The following is a 21,179-nucleotide window of genomic DNA, read 5'->3' as shown; positions in this document are numbered from 1 at the left end:
ACTCTTGTTCATAAGGATAAAAATATTACTTTGCTTCCTATGACTCCTGATTCCATTTTGAAAGATGATATTAATAGAGCTAATAAAGCACAAAGGAGAAGAATAAGAGTGAAAATCAGATTGTGGCAAAAGAATTTGAGCAACAAATGAAGCCTAATAATAAACCATCTAGTGTTGCTTCTGAAATTAAATTGAAAAGTGCATGTTTATTTGCCACCAAATCTGATATTGATGAGCTAGATTTCAGCAAATCTGTTTGCTATGCTTTTGTGTGCAAAGAGGCATTATTTTCATTCGAGGACGTGCCTTCCTCTTTGCCTCCTGCTGTCACTAACATTTTGCAGGAGTTCGCTGACGTCTTTCCACAAGACGTGCCACCGGGATTACCGCCTATTCGAGGGATTGAGCATCAAATTGACTTAATTCCCGGTGCTTCACTGCCAAACCGTGCACCATACCGTACCAATCCAGAGGAGACGAAGGAGATTATGCGTCAAGTACAAGAGCTTCTCGACAAAGGTTATATACGCTGATGAGGACATGACTACCTTGGATATGACCAAAAATATTGCATATATGCATATTTGTCAGGTGATTTCTAGAGCAAACTATTCAATAATCTATTTATGTTATCCAGAACAAAAATACTTCACACACTTTTGTGTTTTGTCTAATTGCAGGTGTATGGAACATTTGTACAATCCACATATGAAGATAAGGAAGAAAGAGATGTTTATTTGCTGTCCAAAAAGTTCTCTCACGTCACTTTTGGCCCAAGAGAAGATAGAGTCCAAGTCTCTCACGTTCTGGATTCAGATTCGGACTGCACAGACACACCTGACTCAAAACGCACACAAGTTTTTCATACGGACTCCGAATTGGGTGATTCTTTTTTTGTTGCAAACTAGATTTCGTGCACTTTCCAACCCAATTGGAATCACCTTCAAATTCGTCCGGAGCGTTGAGTTGTGGACGAAACAATCTGATGCTGCAGCAGAATCCGAGTCAAACTACAAGTCCAAAGGTGTTACATCACCTCCACTTGGGCCCATTGGCCTTGTACGACCTAGATTTAGTTTTAGGCTGCCTTGGGACGTCCTCCCACCTCCTTGGCCACCACCCCTTGCTCCTATATAAGTAGATCCATCTAGTAGTTTTTCCTTGGGATTTGTTTAGTTAAAAGTTAGCCATTGCAACTTCGTGTACTTCATTTGTGTCCAACGACCAGACCAAGACCGCTTACGGATCCCCACCATTATCAATACCTCATATATATTTGCAATATTCTGATTGCTTTATCATATTCTTGCTCGTTCTTCGATTGCTTGCAGGAATAGACCTTCGTGGTCAGGCTGACCGTGCTTCCGGCATCGTCAGTAACCTCAGGAGATTGGTTTAGCGATTGCTAAGGCGCAACGTCGTGCACGTTTGTAGTCGGATCGTCAAAGTCGTCTCCACCAAATCGATAGTTATCATCTCATCGAAAGATCGGGACACCCCGCCTCTATCAAGTGGTATCAGTTTTCAAGTTGCTCGGTGAGAATTTCCAGTTTTTCCTAGATTAGATTTATTTTCTTACCTATTGTCCAAGAAAAATCCACAAAAAAGAGTTAGATCTATTCATCCTTTGTCCAAGCCAGTCTGAGCCTTTGCAATTTTCTTTTCATTGCTTGCATAGTTGAATTATCGGTTGCATCGTCGTGTTGAGTTGCTGGTCTTAGTGTCTAGGTCGTTTAGAGTTTCGAGTTCTGTTCACATTAGTCACGTCGCCGCGGCATCATTATCCCATCCGTTGTCCACCACCCATCCATCAATTTTCACCACGTGCTACCCACCATTCATTGTCATAATAATAGTTGAGATCGTTCACATCTTCACTTGATCCAATCTGCATCTTATCTAGTTTGTTTTGGAAAGAGGGAGAAAAAAAGAGAGAAAAAAAATGAGAGAAAAAAAAAGGAAAAAAAAAGTCAGAGAAAAAAAAAAGGAGAGAAAGAAAAAAAAAGTGTGAGGAAAAAAAGAGAGAAGAAAAAAAAATCGGCACAAACTTTTTCAGAGGAAAGTTGGAGACAAAGTTGTTGATATATCCTGCTTGGCTGTTGTTTCACCTCATTATCTTCACTGCTGTTGTGATCTTCACTTATATCTTGCTGTCAAGAGCTACTTAGTATCTTTCATTGATGCTAGTTGTGCTACGCCGTGACCTCATTAGTGTTCTAGGCTCGCGTCTCTAGTCCGGTCTAGCCTAGGACCAGCACAGTACCGTCGTTGAGCGTTTATTCAACATTGCATCTTTGAATTGATTATTGCTAATCTTTTTCTACCATATATAGCCAACCCAGCTCCACATATTTCTACACCGTGTATACGTACGCTCCCCTGGCAATCGCTTTACTCAATATTCGGAGTTACTTGACACTGCTGGTTGCCGATCACCGCCTGTTGCATTGTAAGAACTTGTAAGACATTGATATTTGCTTTACTCTGAGCGTTTTACCACCACATCCTAGTAGTTATAGGAACATTATTTTTGGGTTTTGTTTCTTGTTCTACTAATCATGACAGGATCCAGAGTCAATTCATGGGCTTTGTCGATCGCGGGAGATGTGCCACCACCTTTGCAAATACCACAACCGTCACGAGAGGTGCACAAACATCCAAATGCACATGATCAGGTTAATGTATCTATACCACCATTTAATGGTCGTTTTAAACCTGCTTTATATATTGAATGGGAGTTCGACATAAAAAATATATTTGCTTCCCATAATTTCGATGAACATAAAAAGGTTAAGGTTGCGGTTGGTTCTTTCACTGGTTATGCTTTGGTTTGGTGGAGTGAATATTGTCGGTTACACCCTGATTATATACCTACTACTTGGGATGATTTGAAACTTGCCATGCGACATACTTTCGTCCCTGCTTATTATACTCGTGACATGATTAAGAAGTTGCAACACTTAAAACAAGGTAGTGAAACTGTAACAAAATATTATGATGATTTACAAACTACCTTGTTGCATTCCTCTTTAGAAGAAAGTGAAGATGATTTTATGGATATATTTTGGGGAGGATTAAACCGTGATATTCAAGAGATACTAATTCATGAAGAGTGTTATTGATAGAGGCAAAGGTGTCCCGTCTTTCGATGAGATGGTGGATTTCGCTTTGGTGGAAGTCGACTTTGACGATCCGACTACGAACGTGCGAGGACGTCGCGCCTTAGCAATCGCTAAACCAACTCCGAGAGGTTATTGACCACGCCGGAGCACGATCAACCTGACCACGAGGGTCTGTTTCCTGCGAGCAAACGAAGAACAAGCAAGAAACTAAGATTGCAATCTGGATATTGCGAATATAAGATGAAAGCTTTATTGATCAAGGTGGGGTTCTGTGACGCCTTTGTCTGGTCGTTGAACACAAACGAAGTACGCGAAGTTGCAGCTATGGCGAACTTTTAATCTAAACAAAACCCAAAGTCTAAACGATGCCCTAAGGGCTGTATATATGGAGGAAGAGGGGGGAATTTCGTGGCCTTGGTGGAGGGGTCCGAAATCAACCCTATCTCTTGTTTCCCCACACATACGGACTCTAAAAATAGCCTATACTTATGTATTTCGAAATTACATGGGCCTGGCCCAATAATAAGGTGACGTAGCACCTAAAATAGCCTCAGGACGAAATTTATGAAGTGGCATCTTGTATATTTCGTCCAAGGCTTCATGCACCCATTATGGTGGCTTCAAAGTCCTGAAATCATCACTTGTAACTCCGTTCTTGTTCCCCTTGCGCATGCCATCATCTCCATGCTTGTTCTTGCTCCAATGTTCATCCTTCTCCAAGCTAGGCCCTTCATTTGTAAGCAAAACAAATGTATCCAATTTAGGCAGCATCATATTCTCATGAACATTAGAATCATTACCAAGAAACGAAAGTACCTGGTAATTTAGTTGGCGTGCACGAGCTCTAGTAATTGGTCCAGTATGTATAGCAGCAGGGGCTGTGGGTGTAACAATTGTATTGATGTCCTCATCATCCTCCCCTTCTTGAAATGAAGTCGTCCTCGACGGAAGTCCATCTTCCTCACCCAAATAAGGCTTCAAATCTGCAATGTTAAAAGTGGGACTAACCCCAAAATCTGCAGGCATCTCAAGTTTATATGCATTATCATTTATTTTCTCTAACACCTTAAAGGGACCATCAGCACGTGGCATTAGCTTTGATTTGCGCAAATCAGGAAATCTATCCTTACGCAAATGTAACCAAACAAGATCTCCAGGTGCAAACACAACATGTTTTCTACCCTTATCTCCAGCAAGTTTATATTTAGCATTCATACGCTCAATGTTTTCCTTAGTTAACTCATGCATTTTTAAAATCAATTCAGCACATTGTTTAGCATCAAAATTAACCTTCTCCGAAGATGGAAGAGGCAATAAATCAATAGGTGCACGAGGTAGGAAACCATACACAACTTCAAAAGGGCACATCTTAGTAGTAGAATGCAATGAACGATTATAAGCAAATTCAATATGAGGCAAGCATTCCTCCCACATTTTCTTATTATTCTTCAAAACAGCCCTAAGCATAGTAGACAACGTTCTATTGACTACTTCGGTTTGTCCATCAGTTTGGGGGTGACAAGTAGTACTAAAAAGCAGTTTAGTCCCCAACTTAGCCCATAAACATCTCCAAAAGTGGCTAAGAAATTTAGTATCACGATCTGAAACAATAGTATTTGGCACACCATGCAAGCGAATAATTTCACGAAAGAACAAATCAGCAACATTAACAGCATCATCGCTTTTATGACATGGTATAAAGTGTGCCATTTTCGAGAATCTATCCACGACAACAAATATGCTATCCCTCCCCTTCTTTGTTCGAGGTAAACCTAAAACAAAGTCCATAGATATATCCTCCAAAGGAACACTAGGTACAGGCAAAGGCATATATAAACCATGAGGATTGAGTCGTGACTTAGCTTTTTGACATGTAGTGCATCGAGCAATAAAACGCTCAACATCCCGTCTCATCTTTGGCCAAAAGAAATGTGTAGCAAGTACGTCCTCCGTCTTCTTCACGCCAAAATGTCCCATTAATCCTCCTCCATGCGCTTCCTGCAACAACAAAAGACGAACGGAGCTAGCTGGAATGCATAGCTTGTTAGCACGAAACACAAATCCATCGTTAACGACAAACTTGTTCCACATTCTTCCTTCTTTACAATTCTGCCTTACATCTTTAAAATCAGCATCATGCACATATTGATCTTTGATGGTCTCCAAACCAAATATTTTGAAGTCAAGTTGTGAAAGCATAGTATAGCGACGAGACAATGCATCAGCAATAACATTTTCTTTTCCCTTCTTGTGTTTAATGACATAAGGGAAAGTCTCAATGAATTCAACCCATTTAGCATGTCTACGATTCAGTTTAGCTTGACTTTTAATATGTTTCAAAGATTCATGAACAGAATGTATAACAAATTCTTTGGGCCATAAATAATGTTGCCATGTTTCTAAAGTCCGAACAAGAGCATATAATTCTTTATCATAAGTAGAATAATTCAGACTAGGCCCACTCAATTTTTCAGAAAAGTATGCAACAGGTTTGCCATCTTGTAATAACACACCTCCTAATCCAATTCCACTAGCATCACATTCAAGCTCAAAAGTCTTATTAAAATCAGGAAGTTGGAGTAAAGGAGCATGTGTCAACTTAACTTTCAATACCGTGAAGGCTTCTTCCTGTGCGGTACCCCAAACAAAAGGCACATCCTTCTTTGTAAGCTCGTTGAGAGGTGCAGCAATGGTGCTGAAATCTCTCACAAAACGCCTATAGAATCCAGCGAGGCCAAGAAAACTCCTCACTTGTGTGACCGTTTTGGGCTGCGGCCAACTCTCAATAGCTTCAATCTTGGCTTTGTCAACTTCAATTCCCTGTGGAGTAACAACATAGCCAAGAAAAGATACTCGGTCGGTGCAAAAGGTGCACTTCCCAAGGTTACCAAACAAACGTGCATCACGTAGAGCAATAAAAACAGCACGTAAATGTTCCAAATGTTCTTCCAAAGATCTGCTATAAATCAGTATATCATCAAAATAGACTACCACAAATCGTCCAATGAAAGCACGTAAAACTTCGTTCATTAATCTCATGAAAGTACTAGGTGCATTAGTGATAGAGGCAAAGGTGTCTCGTCTTTCGATGAGATGGTGGATTTCGCTTTGGTGGAAGTCGACTTTGACGATCCGACTACGAACGTGCGAGGACGTCGCGCCTTAGCAATCGCTAAACCAACTCCGAGAGGTTATTGACCACGCCGGAGCACGATCAACCTGACCACGAGGGTCTGTTTCCTGCGAGCAAACGAAGAACAAGCAAGAAACTAAGATTGCAATCTGGATATTGCGAATATAAGATGAAAGCTTTATTGATCAAGGTGGGGTTCTGTGACGCCTTTGTCTGGTCGTTGAACACAAACGAAGTACGCGAAGTTGCAGCTATGGCGAACTTTTAATCTAAACAAAACCCAAAGTCTAAACGATGCCCTAAGGGCTGTATATATGGAGGAAGAGGGGGGGAATTTCGTGGCCCTTGGTGGAGGGGTCCGAAATCAACCCTATCTCTTGTTTCCGCACACATACGGACTCTAAAAATAGCCTATACTTATGTATTTCGAAATTACATGGGCCTGGCCCAATAATAAGGTGACGCAGCACCTAAAATAGCCTCGGGACGAAATTTATGAAGTGGCATCTTGTATATTTCGTCCAAGGCTTCATGCACCCATTATGGTGGCTTCAAAGTCCTGAAATCATCACTTGTAACTCTGTTCTTGTTCCCCTTGCGCATGCCATCATCTCCATGCTTGTTCTTGCTCCAATGTTCATCCTTCTCCAAGCTAGGCCCTTCATTTGTAAGCAAAACAAATGTATCCAATTTAGGCAGCATCATATTCTCATGAACATTAGAATCATTACCAAGAAACGAAAGTACCTGGTAATTTAGTTGGCGTGCACGAGCTCTAATAATTGGTCCAGTATGTATAGCAGCAGGGGCTGTGGGTGTAACAATTGTATTGATGTCCTCATCACGGTGCTTCACTGCCAAACCGTGCACCATATCGTACCAATCCAGAGGAGACGAAGGAGATTATGCGTCAAGTACAAGAGCTTCTCGACAAAGGTTATATACGCGAATCCCTTAGTCCTTGTGCTGTTCCTATTATTCTAGTGCCGAAAAAGGATGGTACATCACGTATGTGTGTTGATTGTAGAGGCATTAATAATATTACTATTCGTTATCGTCATCCTATTCCTAGGCTAGATGATATGCTTGATGAATTGAGTGGCTCTACAATATTCTCCAAAGTTGATTTGCGTAGTGGCTACCATCAAATTCGTATGAAATTGGGAGATGAATGGAAAACAGCATTTAAAACTAAGTTTGGATTATATGAGTGGTTAGTCATGCCTTTTGGGTTAACTAATGCACCTAGTACTTTCATGAGACTAATGAACGAAGTTTTACGTGCTTTCATTGGACGATTTGTGGTAGTCTATTTTGATGATATACTGATTTATAGCAGATCTTTGGAAGAACATTTGGAACATTTACGTGCTGTTTTTATTGCTCTACGTGATGCACGTTTGTTTGGTAACCTTGGGAAGTGCACCTTTTGCACCGACCGAGTATCTTTTCTTGGCTATGTTGTTACTCCACAGGGAATTGAAGTTGACAAAGCCAAGATTGAAGCTATTGAGAGTTGGCCGCAGCCCAAAACGGTCACACAAGTGAGGAGTTTTCTTGGCCTCGCTGGATTCTATAGGCGTTTTGTGAGAGATTTCAGCACCATTGCTGCACCTCTCAACGAGCTTACAAAGAAGGATGTGCCTTTTGTTTGGGGTACCGCACAGGAAGAAGCCTTCACGGTATTGAAAGTTAAGTTGACACATGCTCCTTTACTCCAACTTCCTGATTTTAATAAGACTTTTGAGCTTGAATGTGATGCTAGTGGAATTGGATTAGGAGGTGTGTTATTACAAGATGGCAAACCTGTTGCATACTTTTCTGAAAAATTGAGTGGGCCTAGTCTGAATTATTCTACTTATGATAAAGAATTATATGCTCTTGTTCGGACTTTAGAAACATGGCAACATTATTTATGGCCCAAAGAATTTGTTATACATTCTGTTCATGAATCTTTGAAACATATTAAAAGTCAAGCTAAACTGAATCGTAGACATGCTAAATGGGTTGAATTCATTGAGACTTTCCCTTATGTCATTAAACACAAGAAGGGAAAAGAAAATGTTATTGCTGATGCATTGTCTCGTCGCTATACTATGCTTTCACAACTTGACTTCAAAATATTTGGTTTGGAGACCATCAAAGATCAATATGTGCATGATGCTGATTTTAAAGATGTAAGGCAGAATTGTAAAGAAGGAAGAATGTGGAACAAGTTTGTCGTTAACGATGGATTTGTGTTTCGTGCTAACAAGCTATGCATTCCAGCTAGCTCCGTTCGTCTTTTGTTGTTGCAGGAAGCGCATGGAGGAGGATTAATGGGACATTTTGGCGTGAAGAAGACGGAGGACGTACTTGCTACACATTTCTTTTGGCCAAAGATGAGACGGGATGTTGAGCGTTTTATTGCTCGATGCACTACATGTCAAAAAGCTAAGTCACGACTCAATCCTCATGGTTTATATATGCCTTTGCCTGTACCTAGTGTTCCTTTGGAGGATATATCTATGGACTTTGTTTTAGGTTTACCTCGAACAAAGAAGGGGAGGGATAGCATATTTGTTGTCGTGGATAGATTCTCGAAAATGGCACACTTTATACCATGTCATAAAAGCGATGATGCTGTTAATGTTGCTGATTTGTTCTTTCGTGAAATTATTCGCTTGCATGGTGTGCCAAATACTATTGTTTCAGATCGTGATACTAAATTTCTTAGCCACTTTTGGAGATGTTTATGGGCTAAGTTGGGGACTAAACTGCTTTTTAGTACTACTTGTCACCCCCAAACTGATGGACAAACTGAAGTAGTCAATAGAATGTTGTCTACTATGCTTAGGGCTGTTTTGAAGAATAATAAGAAAATGTGGGAGGAATGCTTGCCTCATATTGAATTTGCTTATAATCGTTCATTGCATTCTGCTACTAAGATGTGCCCTTTTGAAGTTGTGTATGGTTTCCAACCTCGTGCACCTATTGATTTGTTGCCTCTTCCATCTTCGGAGAAGGTTAATTTTGATGCTAAACAACGTGCTGAATTGATTTTAAAAATGCATGAGTTAACTAAGGAAAACATTGAGCGCATGAATGCTAAATATAAACTTGCTGGAGATAAGGGTAGAAAACATGTTGTGTTTGCACCTGGAGATCTTGTTTGGTTACATTTGCGTAAGGATAGATTTCCTGATTTGCGCAAATCAAAGTTAATGCCACGTGCTGATGGTCCCTTTAAGGTGTTAGAGAAAATAAATGATAATGCATATAAACTTGAGCTGCCTGCAGATTTTGGGGTTAGTCCCACTTTTAACATTGCAGATTTGAAGCCTTATTTGGGTGAGGAAGATGAACTTCCGTCGAGGACGACTTCATTTCAAGAAGGGGAGGATGATGAGGACATCAATACAATTGTTACACCCACAACCCCTGCTGCTATACATACTGGACCAATTACTAGAGCTCGTGCACGCCAACTAAATTACCAGGTAGTTTCGTTTCTTGGTAATGATTCTAATGTTCATGAGAATATGATGCTGCCTAAATTGGATACATTTGTTTTGCTTACAAATGAAGGGCCTAGCTTGGAGAAGGATGAACATTGGAGCAAGAACAAGCATGGAGATGATGGCATGCGCAAGGGAAACAAGAACGGAGTTACAAGTGTTGATTTCAGGACTTTGAAGCCACCATAATGGGTGCATGAAGCCTTGGACGAAATATACAAGATGCCACTTCATAAATTTCGTCCCGAGGCTATTTTAGGTGCTGCGTCACCTTATTATTGGGCCGGGCCCATGTAATTTCGAAATACATAAGTATAGGCTATTTTTAGAGCCCGTATGTGTGGGGAAACAAGAGATAGGGTTGATTTCGGACCCCTCCACCAAGGGCCACGAAATTCCCCCCCCCCCTCTTCCTCCATATATACAGCCCTTAGGGCATCGTTTAGACTTTGGGTTTTGTTTAGATTAAAAGTTCGCCATAGCTGCAACTTCGCGTACTTCGTTTGTGTTTAACGACCAGACAAAGGCGTCACAGAACCCCACCTTGATCAATAAAGCTTTCATCTTATATTCGCAATATCCAGATTGCAATCTTAGTTTCTTGCTTGTTCTTCGTTTGCTCGCAGGAAACAGACCCTCGTGGTCAGGTTGATCGTGCTCCGGCGTGGTCAATAACCTCTCGGAGTTGGTTTAGCGATTGCTAAGGCGCGACGTCCTCGCACGTTCGTAGTCGGATCGTCAAAGTCGACTTCTACCAAAGCGAAATCCACCATCTCATCGAAAGACGGGACACCTTTGCCTCTATCACTTAGGGTTTTCCCCTTTTATCTACTCTACTATGACCTGAGTAGGTGCTTTCTGTCGTACTAGCATTACTCCACCCTTCAAGCTAAACAATACAACACTCAGAATTCAAAAGCTTAGTTATTCAAATATGATTGTGATATGATACTAATATTAGTTAACCGACACATTTAATTGGTTAGCTAAAGGTCCCACTTGAGTTTCCAAATGCATGTCGCGACATATAGAGAGTGATGAGGACATCAATACAATTGTTACACCCACAGCCCCTGCTGCTATACATACTGGACCAATTACTAGAGCTCGTGCACGCCAACAAAATTACCAGGTACTTTCGTTTCTTGGTAATGATTCTAATGTTCATGAGAATATGATGCTGCCTAAATTGGATACATTTGTTTTGCTTACAAATGAAGGGCCTAGCTTGGAGAAGGATGAACACTGGAGCAAGAACAAGCATGGAGATGATGGCATGCGCAAGGGGAACAAGAACGGAGTTACAAGTGATGATTTCAGGACTTTGAAGCCACCATAATGGATGCATGAAGCCTTGGACGAAATATACAAGATGCCACTTCATAAATTTCGTCCCGAGGCTATTTTAGGTGCTGCGTCACCTTATTATTGGGCCAGGCCCATGTAATTTCGAAATACATAAGTATAGGCTATTTTTAGAGTCCGTATGTGTGGGGAAACAAGAGATAGGGTTGATTTCGGACCCCTCCACCAAGGGCCACGAAATTCCCCCCTCTTCCTCCATATATACAGCCCTTAGGGCATCGTTTAGACTTTGGGTTTTGTTTAGATTAAAAGTTCGCCATAGCTGCAACTTCGCGTACTTCGTTTGTGTTCAACGACCAGACAAAGGCGTCACAGAACCCCACCTTGATCAATAAAGCTTTCATCTCATATTCGCAATATCCAGATTGCAATGTCAGTTTCTTGCTTGTTCTTCGTTTGCTCGCAGGAAACAGACCCTCGTGGTCAGGTTGATCGTGCTCCGGCGTGGTCAATAACCTCTCGGAGTTGGTTGAGCGATTGCTAAGGCGTGACGTCCTCGCACGTTCGTAGTCGGATCGTCAAAGTCGACTGCCACCAAAGCGATATCCATCATCTCATCGAAAGACGGGACACCTTTGCCTTTATCAAGTGGTATCAGATTTCCAGGTTGCTCGGAGAGATTTTACAGTTTTTCGTAGTTTAGATCGAGTCTGTTCTTCATACCTACAATCCACGAAAAAGCCAAAAAAAATTAGGGTTAGTTCATCATATCCGAACCAATCTGAGCCTTTGCATAATCTTTTTAGGGTTTTGCTTTGTTGAATTTGCGGTTGCATCGTCGTGTCTAGTTGCTGGTCTTAGCGTTAGTCTTTTAGAGTTTCGAGTTCTGGTCATAAGTTGTCACGCCGCCATCGCACCAACATCATCGCCCCTGTCACCTACCACCACCGCTCCGAATCCGTATCCATATACCACCACCAATCCGTATCCATATACCACCACCGATCCATATCCATATATTACCACCGCTGCCATATACCACCACCGCTGCCATATACCACCACCATATATCCACCACCAATCCGAGTTCCTTGCATATTAGGTGTGTTTTCGAGATCCATCTAGTTTCCGATTCGTGTTTCCTTGCCGGAGTAGGTTTTGGAAAAAAAATCGTAAACGCATTTTTCGAAAAAAATTCTGGCTATCCTATTTTTAGGTGTTTCTGAGTGTTTTGAGACAGGTGCCATTATAGGAAGTTTTTTTTGACCCGTTTCCAGTTTTTGGGTCCGGGCAGTCGAAAAAACGAAAAAAAAATTGGTCGAAAAAATTTCGTGCCCATCCTGTCAGTTTGACCTAGGAAGAGTTTTGAGACACTCGCCATTATAGTGATTTTTCGCAAAAAAAAAGCAGCGCAAAAAAAAGAGCGAAAAAAAAATTCCAGAGTGTGCTTTTCCCTTGTTTACGTGCAGCGCCGTGATTTTGTTAGTGTTCTAGGCTCGCGTCTCTAGCACGGTCTAGCCTAGGACCAGCACAGTACCGTCGTTGAGCGTTTATTCAACTTTGCATCTCTGAATTGATTTTTGCTGACCCCTTTTGCTACCATATTATAAGCCTTCCCAGTTCCACATACATCTACGTCGTGCGTTTGACTCTCCCTGGTAATCGCTCTATCCAAGCTTTGAAAGTTTTGACTACAACGGTTGCCGATCACCACCTGCTGCTGGGTAAGAACTGGTAAGAATTTGAGATTTGCTTGACGGGTTTGTGATACACCACCACCACTTCTTAGTAGTCTGTAGGATCATATTCTTGTGTGTTTCTATTTGCTGCTAACCATGGTAGTATCACAAGCCGATGAGACTGATTAGGAGAACCTGACGAACAAATAGCTACATGATAAATTTCAGCAAATGATGGGTGGACAGGTGCAAGATGTGCTAAACAGATTTGACGAGGCCATGGAGAAGATAGATGGCATGGAGAAGACGTTCGAAACAAAGCTTGATAGCAAGTTTAATGCATTGCTCGCGCGTTTACCACCACCACCGCCGGCTGCACCTATCGCACCTCTACAACACCAACAACAACGCATCCTTCCGAATCAGTATGGACGAGCGAAGCGTGTTCCTGTTGAGGATGGCCAAACTTCTGGTGCTGCTGTTCCTGTTATTGATGCTTCTTTGGCTCCTGCTACTGCTGCTACTGGTACCCAGGAGGATGATGAGTATGCGGACGATAATGAGGATGAGGTTGATCAAAATCAGAACTACGTGCACCCACCAGCACCACCACCAGCAGGTCGACCTCAGGTATATATTCGTAATGGTAGGCCTGCACCACCACCTCAGGTACGAGATGATGTCCATATTCCTAAACTGAAATTGAATATTCCACCATTTGAGGGTAGATATGTTCCTGATATATATCTTACTTGGGAGTTAGAAACTGAACAACGTTTTACATGTTTACAATATCCCGAGGAGAGACGGGTTGCTGCTGCTGTTTGTGCTTTCACTAGTTTTGCATGTGTATGGTGGTCTGAACATTGTAGATTATATCCTATTCCAACTACTTGGGCTGCTTTGAAAACTGCTATGCGTACGCGTTGGGTTCCACCATATTATCAACGTGAATTGCTTCAAAAATTGTAGCATTTAAGACAAGGGAAAAATTCGGTAGAAGAATATTATCAGGAATTACAAACTGGCATGATTAGATGTGGTATTGTTGAGGAGAATGAAGCTATGCTTGCACGTTTTCTGGGTGGATTAAATAGAGAGATTCAGACCATTCTAGACTATAAGGAGTATACTAATATCACTCGTTTATTCCATCTTGCTTGTAAAGCTGAACGTGAAGTGCAGGATCGACAAGCATTGGCGCGATCTAACTTTTCTGCAGGCCGACCTTCATCATGGACACCGCGTGCATCTTCTACTTCAACTGCACCAGCACCTCAATCAGGTGCCTCCTCCAGTCGTGATACAAGAAAACAGGCACAACCACTATTATCTTCCAAGAGCGCACCTACTGGGCCTGCACAGAGTTCTTCTTCTTCCATGGCATCAACAGGGCACTCAAGTGATATTATTTGTCGTCGTTGTAAGGGAGGAGGTCATTATGCGAGAGAATGCAAATCTCCGCGTCTGATGATTGCTACCGCGGATGGTGGATATGAGTCCGCTAGTGACTATGATGAGGAGACTTTGGCTCTTATTACACGTGAAGAACATGGTGGAGATGATTCTGATCATGAGACGCAATACATGGCTCCTGAAGACGCTGACAGGTATGAATGTTTAGTTGCTCAACGTGTTTTGAGTGTGCAGGTCACACAAGCTGAGCAAAATCAGAGGCACAATTTGTTCCATACCAAGGGAGTTGTGAAGGAACGTTCTGTGCGCGTCATAATAGATGGAGGGAGCTGCAACAACTTAGCTAGCATGGAGATGGTGCAGAAGCTTTCTCTCACCACAAGACCACATCCACATCCTTACTACATCCAATGGTTCAACAACAGCGGCAAGGTTAAGGTAACACGTACTGTTCGTGTGCATTTTAGTATCTCTACATATGCTGATTATGTTGATTGTGATGTGGTACCTATGCAAGCATGTTCCTTATTACTTGGTAGACCATGGCAATTTGATAAAAACTCTGTACACCATGGTAGAAACAATCACTATACTCTTGTTCATAAGGATAAAAATATTACTTTGCTTCCTATGACTCCTGATTCCATTTTGAAAGATGATATTAATAGAGCTAATAAAGCAAAATAGGAGAAGAATAAGAGTGAAAATCAGATTGTGGCAAAAGAATTTGAGCAACAAATGAAGCCTAATAATAAACCATCTAGTGTTGCTTCTGAAATTAAATTGAAAAGTGCATGTTTATTTGCCACCAAATCTGATATTGATGAGCTAGATTTCAGCAAATCTGTTTGCTATGCTTTTGTGTGCAAAGAGGCATTATTTTCATTCAAGGACGTGCCTTCCTCTTTGCCTCCTGCTGTCACTAACATTTTGCAGGAGTTCGCTGACGTTTTTCCACAAGACGTGCCACCGGGATTACCGCCTATTCGAGGGATTGAGCATCAGATTGACTTAATTCCCGGTGCTTCACTGCCAAACCGTGCACCATACCGTACCAATCCGGAGGAGACGAAGGAGATTATGCGTCAAGTACAAGAGCTTCTCGACAAAGGTTATATACGCGAATCCCTTAGTCCTTGTGCTGTTCCTATTATTCTAGTGCCGAAAAAGGATGGTACATCACGTATGTGTGTTGATTGTAGAGGCATTAATAATATTACTATTCGTTATCGTCATCCTATTCCTAGGCTAGATGATATGCTTGATGAATTGAGTGGCTCTACAATATTCTCCAAAGTTGATTTGCGTAGTGGCTACCATCAAATTCGTATGAAATTGGGAGATTAATGGAAAACAGCATTTAAAACTAAGTTTGGATTATATGAGTGGTTAGTCATGCCTTTTGGGTTAACTAATGCACCTAGTACTTTCATGAGATTAATGAACGAAGTTTTACGTGCTTTCATTGGACGATTTGTGGTAGTTTACTTTGATGACATATTGATTTATAGCAGATCTTTGGAAGAACATTTGGAACATTTACGTGCTGTTTTTATTGCTCTACGTGATGCACGTTTGTTTGGTAACCTTGGGAAGTGCACCTTTTGCACCGACCGAGTATCTTTTCTTGGCTATGTTGTTACTCCACAGGGAATTGAAGTTGATAAAGCCAAGATTGAAGCTATTCAGAGTTGGCCGCAGCCCAAAACGGTCACACAAGTGAGGAGTTTTCTTGGCCTCGCTGGATTCTATAGGCGTTTTGTGAGAGATTTCAGCACCATTGCTGCACCTCTCAATGAGCTTACAAAGAAAGATGTGCCTTTTCTTTGGGGTACCGCACAACAAGAAGCCTTCTCGGTATTGAAAGATAAGTTGACACATGCTCCTTTACTCCAACTTCCTGATTTTAATAAGACTTTTGAGCTTGAATGTGATGCTATGGAATTGGATTAGGCGGTGTGTTATTACAAGATGGCAAACCTGTTGCATACTTTTCTGAAAAATTGAGTGGGCCTAGTCTGAATTATTCTACTTATGATAAAGAATTATATGCTCTTGTTCGGACTTTAGAAACATGGCAACATTATTTATGGCCCAAAGAATTTGTTATACATTCTGATCATGAATCTTTGAAACATATTAAAAGTCAAGCTAAACTGAATGGTAGACATGCTAAATGGTTGAATTCATTGAGACTTTTCCTTATGTCATTAAACACAAGCAGGGAAAAGAAAATGTTATTGCTGATGCATTGTCCCGCGGCTATACTATGCTTTCACAACTTGACTTCAAAATATTTGGTTTGGAGACCATCAAAGATCAATATGTGCATGATGTTGATTTTAAAGATGTAATGCAGAATTGTAAAGAAGGAAGAATGTGGAACAAGTTCGTCGTTAATGATGGATTTGTGTTTCGTGCTAACAAGCTATGCATTCTAGCTAGCTCCGTTCGTCTTTTGTTGTTGCAGGAGGCGCATGGAGGAGGATTAATGGGACACTTTGGCCTGAAGAAGACAGAGGACGTACTTGCTACACATTTCTTTTGGCCAAATATGAGACGGGATGTTGAGCGTTTTATTGCTCGCTGCACTTCATGTCAAAAAGCTAAGTCACGACTCAATCCTCATGGTTTGTATATGCCTTTGCCTGTACCTAGTGTTCCTTGGGAGGATATATCTATGGACTTTGTTTTAGGTTTACCTCGAACAAAGAAGGGGAGGGATAGCATATTTGTTGTCGTGGATAGATTCTCGAAAATGGCACACTTTATACCATGTCATAAAAGCGATCATACTGTTAGTGTTGCTGATTTGTTCTTTCGTGAAATTATTCGCTTGCATGGTGTGCCAAATACTATTGTTTCAGATCGTGATACCAAATTTCTTAGCCACTTTTGGAGATGTTTATGGGCTAAGTTGGGGACTAAACTGCTTTTTAGTACTACTTGTCACCCCCAAACTGATGGACAAACTGAAGTAGTCAATAGAACGTTGTCTACTATGCTTAGGGCTGTTTTGAAGAATAATAAGAAAATGTGGGAGGAATGCTTGCCTCATATTGAATTTGCTTATAATCGTTCATTGCATTCTACTACTAAGATGTGCCCTTTTGAAGTTGTGTATGGTTTCCTACCTCGTGCACCTATTGATTTGTTGGCTCTTCCATCTTCGGAGAAGGTTAATTTTGATGCTAAACAACGTGCTGAATTTATTTTAAAAATGCATGAGTTAACTAAGGAAAACATTGAGCGTATGAATGCTAAATATAAACTTGCTGGAGATAAGGGTAGAAAACATGTTGTGTTTGCACCTGGAGATCTTGTTTGGTTACATTTGCGTAAGGATAGGTTTCCTGATTTGCGCAAATCAAAGTTAATGCCACGTGCTGATGGTCCCTTTATGGTGTTAGAGAAAATAAATGATAATGCATATAAACTTGAGCTGCCTGCAGATTTTGGGGTTAGTCCCACTTTTAACATTGCAGATTTGAAGCCTTATTTGGGTGAGGAAGATGAACTTCCGTCGAGGACGACTTCATTTCAAGAAGGGGAGGATGATGAGGACATCAATACAATTGTTACACCCACAGCCCCTGCTGCTATACATACTGGACCAATTACTAGAGCTCGTGCACGCCAACTAAATTACCAGGTACTTTCGTTTCTTGGTAATGATTCTAATGTTCATGAGAATATGATGCTGCCTAAATTGGATACATTTGCTTTGCTTACAAATGAAGGGCCTAGCTTGGAGAAGGATGAACATTGGAGCAAGAACAAGCATGGAGATGATGCCATGCGCAAGGGGAACAAGAACGGAGTTACAAGTGATGATTTCAGGACTTTGAAGCCACCATAATGGGTGCATGAAGCCTTGGACGAAATATACAAGATGCCACTTCATAAATTTCGTCCCGAGGCTATTTTAGGTGCTGCGTCACCTTATTATTGGGCCAGGCCCATGTAATTTCGAAATACATAAGTATAGGCTATTTTTAGAGTCCGTATGTGTGGGGAAACAAGAGATAGGGTTGATTTCGGACCCCTCCACCAAGGGCCACGAAATTCCCCCCTCTTCCTCCATATATATAGCCCTTAGGGCATCGTTTAGACTTTTGGTTTTGTTTAGATTAAAAGTTCGCCATAGCTGCAACTTCGCGTACTTCGTTTGTGTTCAACGACCAGACAAAGGCGTCACAGAACCCCACCTTGATCAATAAAGCTTTTCATCTTATATTCGCAATATCCAGATTGCAATCTCAGTTTCTTGCTTGTTCTTCGTTTGCTCGCAGGAAACAGACCCTCGTGGTCAGGTTGATCATGCTCCGGCATGGTCAATAACCTCTCAGAGTTGGTTTAGCGATTGCTAAGGCGTGACATCCTCGCACGTTCATAGTCGGATCGTCAAAGTCGACTGCCACCAAAGCGATATCCATCATCTCATCGAAAGATGGGACACCTTTGCCTTTATCAGAGAGACAACATAATTGCATTTCTTTATCACTTGTTGACCGTACTTTCTTGTCCATACCAAATCTTAGTTATTATTTCAAAGCAAACACCGGTTGCTAACTACCCTTTGCGTGGTTTGCAGCTTCAGATCTGCCATCCCACTGCCACGGTCAACACTGTACTCATCATGCTTATGTTTTCCCCATTTTATGATGACCACAATCAGCCTACGTGGTTCGTGTCGTAATAGCACTGCTCCAACCATCGAGCTAAACAAGCTTAGTTGTACAAATTCATATATGATATTATTGTTGATATTAGTAAAACTGAGAGATGTTTAATTGGTTAGCTAAATGTTCCTACTTTAGTTTCGAAATGCATGTGAGCCACATATGGAGAGACCGGAAAGAATAGTATTTCTCTGTGCGCTCTGGTTCATCATGGGTGGCCAACCGACATTGTATTGAAAGACTTGTAATATCTTCAATCTGCTTGCTCTTCTGCTCTTCTTTAAGATGATACTCTTCTCTTGCGGTCGACTGGTCAGGTCGAGTTGTTCTCCCTTAGTATATTTTGAATCTATCAGGTCAGGTCAACTTGTTCTTCTATACTATATGTTGAAGCTATCATCTGCGAAGTCTCATCACTTCTGGAGCTCTCATATTTTGAGTAGTAGGCCACATTATATTAATGCACACAACAAATTACAACATGCATGGCATCTTTTAAAAGAATTGCAGAGATAGCACAAAGGGGTTTACAGGGAGGCAGTATTGGATTAGAATCACTTCTGCATTACAAAGAAAATCTCACTTGTTTTTATGTTTTGATGCATGTCAGATATTGAACATTATCAAAATGAATATGAGAACGGGCGCACAAGAGGAAAATTGCGGAACGATCCACTGGCTAAAAAGCTTGGCATGGTGGAGGATGGCCTATCTTATTCACCCATCAAGGTGCTTGCTCTAACTCTGCAAAGTTGTATTGGTCGCGCATATTTTGCATCTGACCTCTTGCATTACTTCTACTTTGTTACACCATCTGCTTAGTTTAAGCATCATATATGAGTATATGCCATACCTATCCATTTTCTGTACCTATTCCATGTGTCGTCACACTATGTTTTTCCAGTCAAATGTTGTTCTTTCGTAATAGATGTCCAAAAGGAAGAGGGTGAGTGCAGATCCTCAAGGAGTACAAACTAGGTATTTGGAAAAGGTAGTGATACCTGTTAAATCAGATAGATCAACAGCCACAGAAAACACAAGCCCAACTGTACCACACTTTACCCCTACTCCAGTGGCCAAACCCCTATTAGAACTGCTGGGAGCCCAGCGTCAGGTACTGTCTATGATATCAATTCAAAATTTGAACTCCTAAATTTCTGCTTGTGCCTTACCTTCTCTCTTGTATGAAAACTAATTTCAGATGAATCTCCTTTCTCAAAGGATCATACGATCTCAAAACAATAATGGGCTCTACATTGCTCTTGTCAGTACCTCTCTCCCTTTTGCCTTGTAACGCTGTACTTAATTAATTGCTATTTGATTATGTATCATCAGTCTGCACCTAAGCTTCATTATCCTCTGTTTCTTCCAATATTATTTGATCTATATTTACTCTTTGCAAAATGTAGAATAATGGCAACGCTTATAAAGAATTTTCTTTGGGGAATTAATTGAATTATCCTTCCATCAACATAGAGAAGGGCTTTGTCTTGCCCGTGTTAACATGTAATGTAAGTTCATCGTTCTCAAGCCTTCAAACTTTGTTCTAGTATAGATTTGGATAGGCATCATTTCCTCCACTGTTGTTTGCTTTGCTGTTTACATCTGATTGGATGTTTGCAACAACTACCAGTTTCAAATTGTAGTTGTAAAAACATGTTCGTTATGCAGAACAGATCCATTTATTTGCTTATATAATTGTGAAACCTGTTACATGTCTCCTCATTTCTCTTTCAGACTCGTATCTCTTACTCCAGGCAGAACTTTAGGGAAGATAGTGAGCCAAACCATCTTGAGGACAGCGAGATGACCCCAAGGTCCTGTGTTGATGAAGATAGTGATTTGAAGCTACTCACCAGCAGGTGTGAGACAACCTCTGTGCAGTCGCTGCCTCAATCAGTTCGACTTCTTCAGTCTCAACTTAAAGCGGAAAGACTTGCTTCAGCTCAGCTCTGACTTGAAGTCAAAGATGCAATGAAGATGTCAGAGGACTGCCGTGCGCACCATCATACCTTAAATCTAGTGTTGATGCATCTATTGTTGACACAAATGAGGTCTACTCAGCTTCTTCAGCTGTTTGGAGGGCCCGGCCTAGCCAGGCCTAGTGCCTTCTGAAGTGCTCTTAGTTTTGTATATTCTTTTGTCGGCGCGTTTATTTGCACTGGTGGCGAACTTTGATGCCCAGTGGATGTAATATGTGTGATAGTCGTGATAGCCTAGCGTAAGTTGCTTGCTTATTTATTTCCTTGTTGTCTTGTTTATTTGTTTGCTTGTAGTCATTGCAGTTCTTTTTCCGCCGTTTGCTAGTGGCTGCAATAACCTATTTTTTAAAACTAGGCCACAAT

The sequence above is a fragment of the Triticum dicoccoides genome, chromosome 1A, assembly GCF_002162155.2.
Source record: "Triticum dicoccoides isolate Atlit2015 ecotype Zavitan chromosome 1A, WEW_v2.0, whole genome shotgun sequence".
In the NCBI taxonomy this organism is placed as follows: Eukaryota; Viridiplantae; Streptophyta; class Magnoliopsida; order Poales; family Poaceae; genus Triticum; species Triticum dicoccoides.
The sequence above is the reverse complement of the archived record's forward strand: the minus strand, read 5'-3'. Positions refer to the sequence as shown.